The sequence below is a fragment of the Bos grunniens genome, chromosome X, assembly GCF_055505025.1.
Source record: "Bos grunniens cultivar Pamir isolate PY7600 chromosome X, Bosgru_T2T1.0, whole genome shotgun sequence".
In the NCBI taxonomy this organism is placed as follows: Eukaryota; Metazoa; Chordata; class Mammalia; order Artiodactyla; family Bovidae; genus Bos; species Bos grunniens.
In genome coordinates, this window is record NC_141194.1 from 30673847 (window position 1) to 30688256 (window position 14410).

Below are 14410 nucleotides of genomic sequence, written 5' to 3' on the forward strand. Positions count from 1 at the left end.
ATGAGTTTTATTTAGGAAACTTTCAGGTCAATGCTCAAAGCCAAATAAATTCATTCATAAAGGTAAAATTTAAGAATGTGATAACATGACTCGATAGTCTTTCTATTTAGGGGCAAATAAATGCTTTCCTAATAGGAAAACTATAATTGACTACAGACTTTCTGATAATGGGAAAGAAAAATTGCATCTCAGCTTTAGTGCATTTGTAAATCAGTTATATATTCTATTCCTTTAAAGAATCATAGCCCACCTGATCCTGATGACAAAATAAAAATAACAGTGAGCAAAAAAAAAAAAAAAAAAAAAAAGAACTAAAATAGGGCTGTAGCATGGAATTATACCTTAAAAAAAAAAAAAAAAAACAAAAAAACAATAGGAGGTTGAAAAATACCGGTGAGTTTCATCATCACGTACAGTAAATTGCCACATAATTAGAGGTGTTTGAAATAAGTAGGTATGTACTGAGAAGCGAAAAATAACTAAATGATCAAAAAAAAAATCCCTCACCCACCTTTCAAAATACTTAAAATTACAACTGCTTTATTTTTTTTTGAAGAAAAGATATGACACATGTTGTATGTCTTAAAAATTGGATAAGAGGTTTAGTATAAAAGGTTAAAAGTAGATCTGATGCCATTTGGAAGTTGGTCAAATAGAGGATATTTCTAAGCAATTTCAAATAAATTAACTTTTACTTTGAAACCTAAGCTTTAAGGGTCAGAGAAAGAAGAGAAATTAGGTAGAACACGCCTTCTGATTGTTTAAAAAAAAACATTTAAAGAAACAAAGTCTTGGAAAACATCTGTGGCTGCCACTTCTCTGCTTTCTGTTGAAAAAGTAGTTTTCTATTTAGTAAAGAAGAGTTAAAGAAAATAAATGAGAGAGGCTTTTATATTAACTAAGTCTGCTTAATCTTTCATATCATATGATAAGTCCTCTTGAGGGGACAATTAATAATACAATCCGAAGTACCAAGGGTACCTAATAATAGGCCCAGCAACAACTGACATCTGACACATTGAGGAACAGTAGTCACTAAACGTTGTGCACACCTACCATTTAAAAAACTGTGACCCACCCATACTAAACTATATTTATTCAAAATGTTATACTTTATTAATATATTATGTATTTTAGAAAACATGAAGTATTAACATCCTATGAGTGAGAATAAATATAAATAGAATTTGGCTCTTTTTATGCATTCTCATTGCAGATTTCTGTAACTGAACTCTCAAAGAAAGAGACAAAGCTTTCCATTTCAAACAAAATGTGGAAAGCATGTGATTTTTGTCTTTTAGATTTAAATGTATATAGGCATTTTAATGCCTTTAAATACTACCTATATTGTGTGCTTCTCTTTAAAATCTTCTGCAAGTTTTAATAAATAATATTTTAAAGATAATCATATGTAATATATAAATATATTTTATACACAACACTAATTTTACAGAATACTATGCTAATTTATTTCCCTCAGATATTTATTCGGTAGAGTGCCTAGCTCCCTGGTAGGTATATAATTATTGTTATTGTTGTTTCTTAGTTACTAAATCATTCCAACTCTTTTGTGACCCCATGGGCGGTAGCCCACTAGGCTGCTCTGTCCATGGGATTCTCCAGGCAAGAATACTGGGGTAGGTTGCCATTTCCTTCTGCAGGAGATCTTCCCGACCCAGGGACCAAACCCACATCTCCTGCTTGGCTGGTGGGTTCTTTACCACTGAGCTACCAGAGGATTTCCTAGGCAAGAATATTGGGATGGGCTGTCATTTCCTGCACCAGGGAGTTATACAATAGTGAGAGGCAAAATTTCTATCCTATTAATCACTTTACACATTATAGATTTGGTGCCAAGAAGAAAGACTTTTGAAATATTAATTTGGTAAAAAAAATTGCATATATAGAAATCAAGTGACTCACAATGACATGCATATTTCACTAAGAAAAATGAACATTTTCTAAACTGTGGTCCTCAAGATATTCTACACAAATAATTTGCATGGAGAAATGACTGAGAAATGCTGACCTAAATGACATTAACAATTGTGCAGGACTCATCAGTGACTTTGCTATAGTGATGTACACACTGTGGATCTTTATGATAGGTAAAGTGCATGTACATTTCTCAGCTTATTTGACTTTGTCACGGTGAATATCTATTAACATATGATGGATATAGTGTTCAGAAAACAGCTGGGAGAATGTTGAGATATTCTCTCACTTAGGAATAACAGTATATTTGCTGGTCAAAATTTTCACACTCATCATCTTTTTTTTTTTTTTTTTAACAGCATCACAATTGATTAGGAAAGGCAAGAGTGGTTGTTCTTGCTGGAGCATGGGCTGAGAAAGAAGACAAAAAAGCCTATGTACTTGTGTCTTAGGATAGTGCTGCAGTGAAGCAAGCCTGGATAGCCAAGTAAACACGGGCTTGCAACGAAAGGTCAAGACCAAGCAAAGAAGTTACGTTATGACAAGGGCAATGCAGACAAGGGGGAAAGCCTTGATATTTTTAAAATAAATTTTATATTAAATAGGCCCTAATATTTGTTTTCTTGTTAGATCATCATGCTAGAACAGGTAATCTTTTAATTGCTTACATTTTCCCTTGAACCCCATGAGTGTATGTGGGTCTTAATTATTCAGAACATGAAAACTGATGACCTAATACTATGTATATTGATGCTAATGGACTGCTTCAGAATTTGTCAGGCTATTAAAGCTGTTATGAAAGTGTCTGCTTTCTCCTTCTCCAGTTTTAAAAACATTTGGAGGTAGTAAAACAAATGAATGAAATAATTTAATTTTGTTTCCTTGATGTCTGAAATAAAGTTAAACAAAGAGCATGTGTGTTAGAGTTTTTTTTTTGAACAGCACTGTCCAATAGTTGGAGAAGGCAATGGTACCCCACTCCAGTACTCTTGCCTGGGAAATCCCATGGACGGAGGAGCCTGCTAGCCTACAATCCATGGGGTCGCTGGGAGTTGGACATGACTAAGCGACTTCAATTTCACTTTTCACTTTCACACATTGGAGCAGGAAATGGCAACCCACTCCAGTATTCTTGCCTGGAGAATCCCAGGGATGGGGGAGCCTGATGGGCTGCCGTCTATGGGGTCACAGAGTTGGACACGACTGAACGACTGAACTGACTGACTGATTGAGTCACGTGTGGCTACTGAGCATTTGAAATGTGGCCAGTGCAACTAAAGAACTGATTTCAAAATTTAATTAACTGAAATTTAAATAGCCACATATGACTAGTGTATTGAACACTGCAGATTTAGAGAATTATAGACAACACATTTGGTTAGTTAGGAAGTTATTCCTTGAGAATAGGACATACAAACACAATGCATTTCCATTTTTCACTTAATTTACATTGTTTTCAGTGACCTTTGTACAGCATGATTGTAAAGTAAAATAAGTGATATCTACTACTAAACATTCATCCAAGGGTTATTCCTTCATTCACACCTCCATACCATCTCCAAAAAAGAACTAAGAAGACAAGAGAAAAATTTCATCATTTTTTTTTTAGCTAATTAAAAAGCTATTTAAGTCTAGGGACTTCCTTGGTGTTCCAGTGGCTAAGAGTCTATGCTCCCAATGCAGGGGGCCCAAGTTCAATCTCTGGTCAGGAACCTTAGCTAAAGATCCTGCATGCTACAATGAAGATCAAAGATCCCACAACTAATTAATTTTTTTAAAAGCTACTTAAGTCTAAAGTAGAGAAATATGCTTTAGTTAAGAGCATACTATCAGACATAGGCCTTCCCTGGTGGCTCAGATACTAAAGAATTTGCCTGCAATGCAGGAGACCTGGGTTCGATCCCTGGGTCAGTAAGATCCCCTGGAGAAGGGAATGGCAATCGACTCCAGTATTCTTGCCTGGAGAATCCATAGACAGGGGAGCCTATTAGGCTATAGTCCATGGGATTGCAAAAAGTCAGAGGGGACTGAGCTACTTTCACTTTCACTTCACTTTCATCAGACATAACCACTGGCTGACCAAATATCCATTCTTTTTTTTAACTAAAAAACCCAAATTTTGTTCAGAATGGCAGGGTTTTAGGATTAGGTCACCAGTTTTCTTCTGAATTGTAAACAAAGAAACTCAACTACTTATTTAAAATACTCTATCCTCCCAGAATCATTTAAAGCTAGGAGCAGTCATGTGACACATTTCTGTAGTGTAAGTAGACCTCTTCTATGTGAGGCTGCCAGAAAAGCTTTTGCTTTCCTTTTAAGTAAGAGCTGACATACCTGGGCACATGCATTTACTCTCCCCATTTCCTCCTTTTCCACGTTAAGTCAAAGACATAGTGATTAGTGGTAGTGGAGCCACCTTGAGATCACAGGGAGGAATGAAAGTCAAACATTTAGGATGGCTGGGATGGCTCAAGGAAGAGTTGGGACACAGGAGTTTGTGGCTGTTGGACTTACCCTGGAATACATAATTCTGAAGGTCTTGCTTGGTAAGAAAAAAAAAAAAACTATCTGGATAAGCTATTGTTAAGAGGATTTTGTCACATGCAGCCAAACACAATCTGAACAGTATTAATTGGGAAAAATATGGTCCTTTAGTTCCTAAAATTCTTAGAGTCTAAAACTATAATTGTTTTTACTTGATGTGGCAAATTTAATTCCCAGGAGTCTTTCATCCATCACTGACCAAAAACAGACATAAATCACACTGCATTTAAAAAAGAAAATAAACATAAATATGCAAATGGTTCTATAACAGATTGTTATATTCCAAATGCTAAATAAAACTAGTCATCCATGAAGATAAAGTAAATCAACAATATTTATAAAACACCACGTATGTCCTTAGCTGCTACAGCAAATAGAATAGTATGCCTGTCTTTAAGGGAATTTAAATTCATTTCAAGGGCTAGAACAAAAGAATATAAAAAGTCAAATGACAATAAATGTTTATAAGTGAGGTTCAAGACAACAGAAGCAGCTTTACAAAAAACATATACTTAAAGGGCAAAATAATATTGTAGTCAATCACTGATTTAAAAGACCAATACAGATTGGAGCTATCAAAACACATTTCACTGAGAAGGCAGGGCAAGACCTCAAAGGCTTTAATGCTCTAGCAAACCAGTCAACACTACATTTCTAATCGTTATAATAAGCTTGAAGGAGTATGCGGGAACCCTAAGTTATTGATGTGGTTACTTCATAATTGGATTTGATTAGAATTCACACCTTGAAATGGCTGCACAGTTCTCATCTAAAAAGTTTCCTAATGCTAAAAATAAAATACATCCTCCTTTTGATTTAGAGGACAATTTTACTGTAAAATCTCCTTATATATAGCTTCTTGCCTGCTTGCATTCTTTCCATCTGCTATTATCTGCCCCCAATAACTGTTTCCTTCTAGTGCCTAACACCTATTATATAACTAAAAGAAAAAAAAATTGAACATGGGTAAGTGTGGTAAAGTGGAAGTTTGATTTTTATGTCAAATTTCTCAAAGGGCATTTATGGCTCTAAAAGTGGCAGCTTTTTATGATTTTCATATAATACGACATGACAGAAAAGCTTAGTCTCCACAGAGTTGCTACAAATTGTTTTCCCTCAGGTTTACAGGGAAAAAAACATGAAGGAGTTAAGTGTAAATTATTCTCTTCTCTCCACCTTCTTAAGTAGAGATTTATCTATGCTCTTTTTGCCCCAACCCTTCCCCCTGGCTTTCATTTTCTTATTTCTAGTTGAAAGGTTTCAAAATAATCCTAGAGCTGAACAGAGATTAAATCAGTTTGAGAGGGGGGAAGAGGAAGTCTATCATTAAAAAGTTTATTCTCCTGTCATAATTGAAGAGAGAATACGTCAGGTAAATCCAACTATTTCTATTCTTGAGATAAATAATATGGAAGCCATTTTTTCCTTGAATAAATCACAAGAAATAAGTAGTTCTTGAGTATGATGCTACTTGTTTATACAGAATCTAAAATATAAAGATAAGGAAATCTGGAAGGTTTTATGAATTATTAAAATTATATTCAAAGTCATTATTATAAATCTAGTAAAGAATTAACTCCAATCACTCTAGAAACTCGTGTCATTTTTAGTAAATGGATAAAAGATAACAGAAAATGACCACATGTTACTGCCTCTCTCTCAAAAAAGTGAAGCTATGATGACCTTGGAAATTTACTTTAGTTTATGGTTTTTCCAGTAGTCATGTATGGATGTGAGAGTTGGACTATAAAGAAAGTTGAGCCTTGACGAATTTATGCTTTTGAATTGTGGTGCTGGAGAAGACTCTTGAGAGTCCCTTGGACTGCAAGGAGATCCAACCAGTCCATCCTAAAGGAAATCAGTCCTGAATATTCATTGGAAGGACCAATGCTGAAGCTGAAACTGCAATACTTTGGCCACCTGATGCCAAGAACTGACTCATTTGAAAAGACCCTGATGCTGGGAAAGATTGAAGGCAGGAGGAGAAGGGGACGACAGAGGATGAGATGGTTGGATGGCATCATCGACTCGATGGACATGAGTTTGAATAAGCTCTGGGAGTTGGTGATGGACAGGGAGGCCTGGCATGCTGCAGTCTGTGGGATCGCAAAGAGTCAGAAATGACTGAGCAACTGGACTGAACTGAACCTTAGTTTATGCAATTTTAAAACATTGGAACATATCATACAAAAATAAATGTTCACCCCTAGATTATTAAAGATTAATAAGACATCTGGAAAGAGAAGTCTAGTTTAATTGTCTTCTATATGAGAGAGGGAGGCACATATTAAGAGGGAGAAAATAAATGATTCATTCATTCAAATATATATAAAACTGAAAACACCATATCATTTTTTTCTTTTGTGGCAATTATCACTCTCTGTTTTTTATTCTTCCCTCACAGAAGATACACTCTAAAATTGGAGCCTAAATTATTCTTATTTTTAATCCCCAAGAGTAGATAACACTGACATCTTTCACCAGCATGTGTTCAATAAACAACAGATAAACAAAACCAGTCTTATACTGAAAGCCATTAAAAGGTAGTCATTATATTTCTAATGTAAATATAATCCTTGTGACATTGCAAGTCAGAGGTCTCCAAAGTAGGAACTGAGAGAGGAAAGAAAATAGTAGTAGTATTTGTTTTCATTGCAGACTATTAAAAGTATCTACCACTTTATAGGTATTTAGCAATATGTGTATGTGTATACACACACACACACACACACACACACACACACATATATATATATATATATATATATATATACTGTAACCTAAGTAATCATTTATAGAAAACTGTGGCTAAATGAACAAAAACATAGTGATGTGTGATCCATGCTTTATCTCTTCTTCAATTATTTGCTAACATACACAGGAAATCAAATTTAAATTCAAACTTATTCCACTATCACTTTCCAACATCATTTTATAATATACTTTGTAACATGGGTTTTCAAAGACAATTTGTTGAATTAATGAACAGAGTAGCATGTACCTGACACTAACATTACCCAGCATTACCTTAACAGTGAGTAATAAGAATCTACTTTATAACACACTGTAACTTCTATACCACAGTGTAACTTCAATAATAGACTTCAAGGACCCCAAATTATAAAAGCCCCCAAAGCATGTAATAATAGTGTATAATAACATTATGCAGCTTTCAAAAAAGATTCAGAGACACTGAATTACTTATATTGCTTTCTTAGAGAAGAGAGAAGATCCCAGATTTTAGGTATTTTTGTGGGGAAAAAAAAAAAGCCATTTCATATAAAGGAATCCCTATCTAAACCCAAGCAAGAAAATTTCATTTGTTGAATAAGGGAAACTATTTGTAAATACAATTCACTATTTAAAAACAATGACAAACATAAACTTCCTTATCAGAATCCCAATGGTATTTCATTGAAGACACAATATACTGGCTTTTAACAGAATTTATGTAAATATCATGGTTCAGTTCTACTTGCCAAGGTTTTGACAGAAAATTTTACAGTGAACTGAATTGAAATGTAGTAAGATTTGCATTTCCATTCACATACACTGAAATATGTGGTTTGGTAAAGCTTATGTTTATCTTTAATCAAAAACAAGTATATATCATTTTCCATAAAAAAGGTTATTATTGTATTTCAAAAAATGGATTTTTTTGTGTTTGCAACTCAAAGACTTTTGTATTTTATAGGAGTTAATTTTGCCATGATCTGAGAGTATAAGTCATATTACTGATGACATGTCTTAATGATCTTCAGTGAAGATAACAGTGAATTTGGTTCTCATGAAGTAAGGAAAGAAAACTGCATGCAGAATAATGATCCACAGCTTTCTACAGGAGACATGTACATTTTTCAGAAGATAACTGTAGTACAAATTTGCAAATATCTTCAGCCAAACATAGTCAGTGCCATATTACTCTCTGTAGAATGCAACACATCTTCTACATATGGAAAGGCAGTAAACTCTGGTGTGGTGTTTCTTAAACAAGGTTGTGCAGAAAAGAACAGATGAGATGAGCACTGGACAGTTGTTTGAGAAAAGATAAAACAACCACTGGATGGTTGTTTGAGAAAAGATAAAAACAGAATAATTAATCTCCTCACACTAAGATGACTGACATCTAACTTTTGAAATCTATTGCATACCCATGGAAATAAACTGTTCTTTTACTGTAGTGGAGAAATGAGGAGATGTTTAAGAAGGGGTAGGCCCATGGAAAAAGAAGAAACATCTATTCCCAAGAGGTCTGTACTTCCATTAGGGCATCTACATTCACAAAGTGACTATATACCAAGTTACTATATTATCTGTAACCTTTCTCATTTGTGGAATAAGGGAAACTATTTGTAATACCCTCTTTTCTTCTATGCTCATGGCAATAGAATAATACCAAGAACTATTCTGTTTTTAAACAATTGATGCCATTGTCCCCCAACTCCCACAATGTTCCACTTAATCCTTCTAAATTGATGCTAGACATGTTCTTTTGTCATCAGATTATGGTTGGATGTATTTGACAAAAATTATAATCAGGATGCTTCTGGAGCCATTCAATTGCTCTTTGTGTAGATACGGCCAGAGTTGAAAAAAAAAATAATCATAGAATTTTTATTAAAGACTCTGACCTTAACAATAAAAAAAAATTAAGCACATCCAAGTAATTATTTCCCATTTAAATATACACTGTACCCACGAAAACTGCTTATTCAATCTTTGGATAATGAAATCTCCCAGGTAGCAGTATAATGTGCAGTTAAAAATGAATCTTGAACAATGCTATTATCATCTTGTCCAGATTGGTCAATTTGTCTCAACCCCAACCTGGAGAGGTCTTATTAGAGGACAAAACTCTTTTGCCTATTCAATTCTTTATTCAATACAAGTGCCTGTGGTTCAGATTTAGTGGTGAATTACCCTGAACACCTGGCCAAAATGACTTGAAAAAAGACTATAATTTATTTAGCACAGGTAATCAGACACTAGTAGAAAAAATAATGATATCTCATAGCCATGTAAATCCTATCTGTTGATAACAATCCAATTATCTATCCACTGCCTGGACCTCTGCCCAGATTTTCCATTCACAACTCTAGCTCCCCACCCTCTCTCTCCTCCGTATCTTCCATCCCTCCTTCTATTTCTCCTTTCTTATCTTTTTTCCTTCCTTCCCGCTTCTCTTCCCTTCTCCCCTTCTTTCTTTCCCTCCTCTCTTTCTTTCCTTCTCTCCTCCCCTTCCTCCGTCTCTACCCCAACTTCCCTTCCTTAAGGGTCATACTTAATCATCACTTTCAGAGAAAAACTCTAGACATATTTTCTCCTTCACTGGATATATTATGTCAGTAAAAGAAAACTGTGAATAATTGTCAAAACAATTTTACTTCAGAGCAATTTTACTTAAACATGTGATGAAATAGGAAAAACATTTTTTATCAGATTTATCCGACACTAAACTATCTATTACAAATCATCCTCTGCTATAAATTCCCAATTTTAGAAAATAAACTTAGAGCTTCATGGGTGTTTTACTTTTAAAGGCTTAATTTCCGTATTCCACACACATCTCTATTCCTCTACAATAGCATATTTTTTACTCTAAAATTAAGCAGTCGAGTTGCTTAATATTTTAAATGGCTACATATAACAATCTTTTACAAAATTATAGTTGTAATGTTAACTTTCAGTTTTGCTTAATATAATTCACTTAGTAAATATTATCTTCATTTCTAAATGGTAGCAGCTCCCAATTTTCTAAGATAAGAATTTAATTAAACAATTTACGCTAAAGAACAGAAGCTTAATAGCAAATGTGTGATTTTTCAATTTCAGGTCTAGAACTATGAAAAGCTAACTTATTCAAATGCCATCTTGTTATTCCCTTTCTGGGGACCGTATTTTAATCACTGCATCTCTAAAGTTTGGTCTGAAGTTAATAAAATCAAAATTAAGTTCTCTCAGAGTCATAAGATGTTTTGTTACATCATCTTTTCTAATTTCTGATGCTCTGCAGCTACAATTACAATCCCCCAACTCTAATCTCTGTAAAAAATGAAACTTATTTATCACATTTCATTCACATTATCCAGAAAGCAATCTATGTTTTTTGGAGAACCAATTACTGAATGTGAAGGTGTCAAAATTATATTTATAGTACCGGGGCATAAATAGTTTTATTTCAGGTCTCTATACTGCAAAGCTGAAATAAACATATTGCTTAGACTAGGGTTGGGGCGGGTAAATGATCTCTCCTCCAGTGTAAGGAGCTTTGGAAGGAGAGGGGTTTAAATCAATGTTCTCTGCTTTCTTTTAGCTAAGAGGTGGGGGTCTGACCTAAGCAAGGTCAGCTGGACTCCTAAAACTTTAAATTTTGAACAGCTACACAGAATAAAGAGAAAAATAGTGTCACAAGGAGACTCAAGTACAGCCTGATAACTAAATGCCTTTTCTTTTTCTGGGTCTTCTTCCATTGTTTTTGTTCAGTTGCTAAGTCATGTCCAACTCTTTTGCAGCCCCATGGACTGTAACCTGCCAGGCTCCTGTACATGGGATTTCCCAGGCAAGAATATTGGAGTGGGTTGCCATTTCCCTCTCCAGGGGATCCTCCTGACCCAGAGACTGAACCCACGTCTCCTACATTGGCAGGTGGGTTCTTTACCACTGAGCCACCAGGGAAGCCCCATCTTTTCCCACTGCCCTCATGCTAATTAGAGCAAGTTTACTTTCTGCTTGATTGGTTGCTTGCATGGAGAGAAACCTATCAATAATATGCAACTAAACTACATTTGATGCTTTTATCAATACTTCTTTGTTTAAAATTCCTTAAGGGTTGCCACCACCTGTGGGCCATAATCAACTCCTTAGTCGATAGTGTAATAGTTGTGTAGGATAGCCTATTTTATAGCAGACTAATGAATTAAACTGTATAAATTTGTAATGGATAAAAATATCCAATCACTACATTGTACACCTGAAACTACTGTAATACTACATGTCAATTAAAAAAAAAACACAACCCTCTGTAGTCTGGTAAGGGAAAATCCCCATATTTTAGCTCTACCCTTCTCTATGCAACATCAGTTCCCTCCTCATCCCCTTAGTTCCAGCCAGATGGAATCACACTTTCTATAACATACTGTACTGCTAACCTCAGTGAAAAGCACTTGGCCTCTGTCATTTAATCTACCTGGTTAATTCCAACTTGTTCCTGAATGCTTGGCTTGGGTTTTATCTTCTTCAAGAAGCTTTTCCTGACATCCATCCTCCTCCCTGGCTTAGTTAGATGTCCCTGCCATGAAGTTAGTCCCTGGAGCATCACCCAAGGATATCCAAGGGAAGCAGAAAACTGTGGTGATTAAGGGTGGGGATTCTGGACCAGACTGCTTGAGTTCAAATCTCACTGTTGTCTTTTTACTATGTGTCCATGGGCAAGTTACCTCTTAAAAGATGTATTTATTTATTTGACTGCATCAGGTGTTAGGTCTGTCATTCAGGGATCTTTGGTTGTTGCACATGGATTGTCTAGTTGCAGCACAGGTTCAGTTGCTCCACAGCATGCAGGACCTTAGTTCCCCAACCAGGAATTGAAACTGCGTCCCCTGTGCTGCTAGGCAGATTCTTAACCACTGGACCACTAGGGAAGTCCCTTGGCTAAGTTACTTAACCTCGCTGTGCTTTAGTGTAAGTCTCACAGTACTGTTGTAAACATTAAGTAGGATACACAAGGGCTTCCCTGGTGGCTCAGATGGTAAAGAATAGCCTGCAATGCGGGAGACCTGGGTTTGATCCCTGGGTTGGGAAGATCCCCTGGAGGAGGGCATGGCCACCCACTCCAGTATTCTTGCCTGGAGAGTCCCCATGGACAGAGGAGCCTGGCGGGCTACAGTCCATGAGGTTGCAAAGAGCCAGACACGACAGAGTGACTAAGTCTACACACAGATACACAAAGTACTTAGAAAAGTGGCTGGGACATCATTAATGCTAAATATGGGCTAAAATTTATTTCTATTAGAGTGCTGTCAATGCTTTTTTGCCCCTATCTTATCCAACTCTGTATTTTCCAGGCACTAAGTAGTAGCTCAATATAAACTTACTGTAAGAATATATGAATAAATAGGCAGATAGCATTTTACAGTTTATAAAGCACTTGTGGGATACTGCCTCATGTCTTATACCTCAAACAGTAAAGTCAGAATTTATTTAAAACTCCATATAGAGGAGATACTTATTTTCTGATATCATAATAAATACTTCCCCAAACTCATCTTTTTTTTTTAATCCCCCTCACAATATAAGGGGAAGAAGCAGGAAAAGCATCCCTACTATTTAGCAAGAGAAGAGAGATTACAGGTGTGTGTGTGTGCGTGTGTGTGTGCGTGTGTGTGTGTGAACAAATTTAAATACAATTGACCCATGAACAACACAGGTTTGAAGTGTGCAGGTACAATTACATGTTTTTTTTTTTTTTTTTTTAATTAGCAGAGTTGACCCTCCCTATCTGCCAACTATAGGACTTGAGCATCTGCAGATTTTGTTATCCATGGTGGATTTCAGAAGCAATCTCCCATTGGACTGACAACTGTACTGCCTTTCCAAAACCAACTATACATTTATATAAATATATAGATAACTATATATATACTTCAGAGAAGGCAATGGCACCCCACTCCAGTACTCTTGCTTGGAAAATCCCATGGACGGAGGAGCCTGGTAGGCTGCAGTCCATGGGGTCGCTAAGAGTCAGACACGACTGAGCGACTTCACTTTCACTTTTCACTTTCATGCATTGGAGAAGGAAATGGCAACCCACTCCAGTGTTCTTGCCTGGAGAATCCCAGGGACGGGGGAGTCTGGTGGGCTGCCGTCTATGGGGTCGCGCAGAGTCAGACACGACTGAAGTGACTTAGCAGCAGCAGCAGCAGCAACAGCATATATATATATATTTACATATCTTTATATTCACACATAACCAACACTATATGATGTATGTGAATGTGAATTCTTTGAGCCTTGCTCTCAGAAGAGGAAACCAAAATCCAGAGAATGGTTTGACCACAATCATGCCACTTGCAAATGACAAAAGACCACTAAATTCAGGTCTTCTGAGTCTAAGATTAAGATACTTTAACTGCAGGTTGCTTACTATTAAATAATTTGCATTCTTACTGAATTGCTGAAGTTCATTTTAAAAAGAAATCTGTCTGCCCCTACTCCCTGTTTTTTCAAAAAGTAGCTCTGTAACAGCTAAACAACTTCAGTACAATTTATTACTTCTTCAGAATAAAGACTTGAAAAATCATTTACAAGTGAAAACCTATAGCATATAAACCTTTCAAAACTACTATTCTTATTCATTCAGAAATATAAAAGACATACAGTATATTTTTTCTAGCTAGGTAAATCATATTTATTTCAGTGTATTCTTATGTCTCTCATTGATGTCATAATTTTGCAGAGTGGATTGCAATGAGGCTGAGAAATGCAATCTTTGCATTAAAAACATGTTTGAGCATAGCATTAAAAGTAAATATGAATATTAAGATCTATGTTATTTAAAAATGCATTATGTTTTGTTACTTTTCTTGTTTGTAGCTTATTTTCAATTATCCTTATCACTGGAGGAGGAAAATTGGCATGGACAACTCAGAAGACTGAATAACCAATTCCCAGATTATTATATTTGATTCTGGAATATATTTTGGCTGTAGAGTACCAAAACAAACAGTTTAAATGTAAATAGCTCAAATGAGGCATTTATTTGATGTAAAATAGATTTTTAAAATACTAGTTGTTTAGTGAATTTCATTAAGCCAATTATACTTTAAGGGTTATGCTTTTTTACTCCCAGTATTCCTGTGCAGTTTATGGCTGTTTTAGACAACTGCATTAATTTGTTTCCTTGATCATATTTGGACTGAACAGAGTAAACAGA

At 35.6% G+C, this 14410-nt stretch overlaps 1 protein-coding gene across 20 annotated transcripts in view; it reads right to left on the reverse strand.

Moving 5' to 3' along the window:
- DMD (dystrophin) overlaps positions 1-14410 on the reverse strand; it is a 2667987-nt gene that overhangs the window by 681074 nt on the left and 1972503 nt on the right. The gene's annotated exons all lie outside the window — the stretch shown is intronic.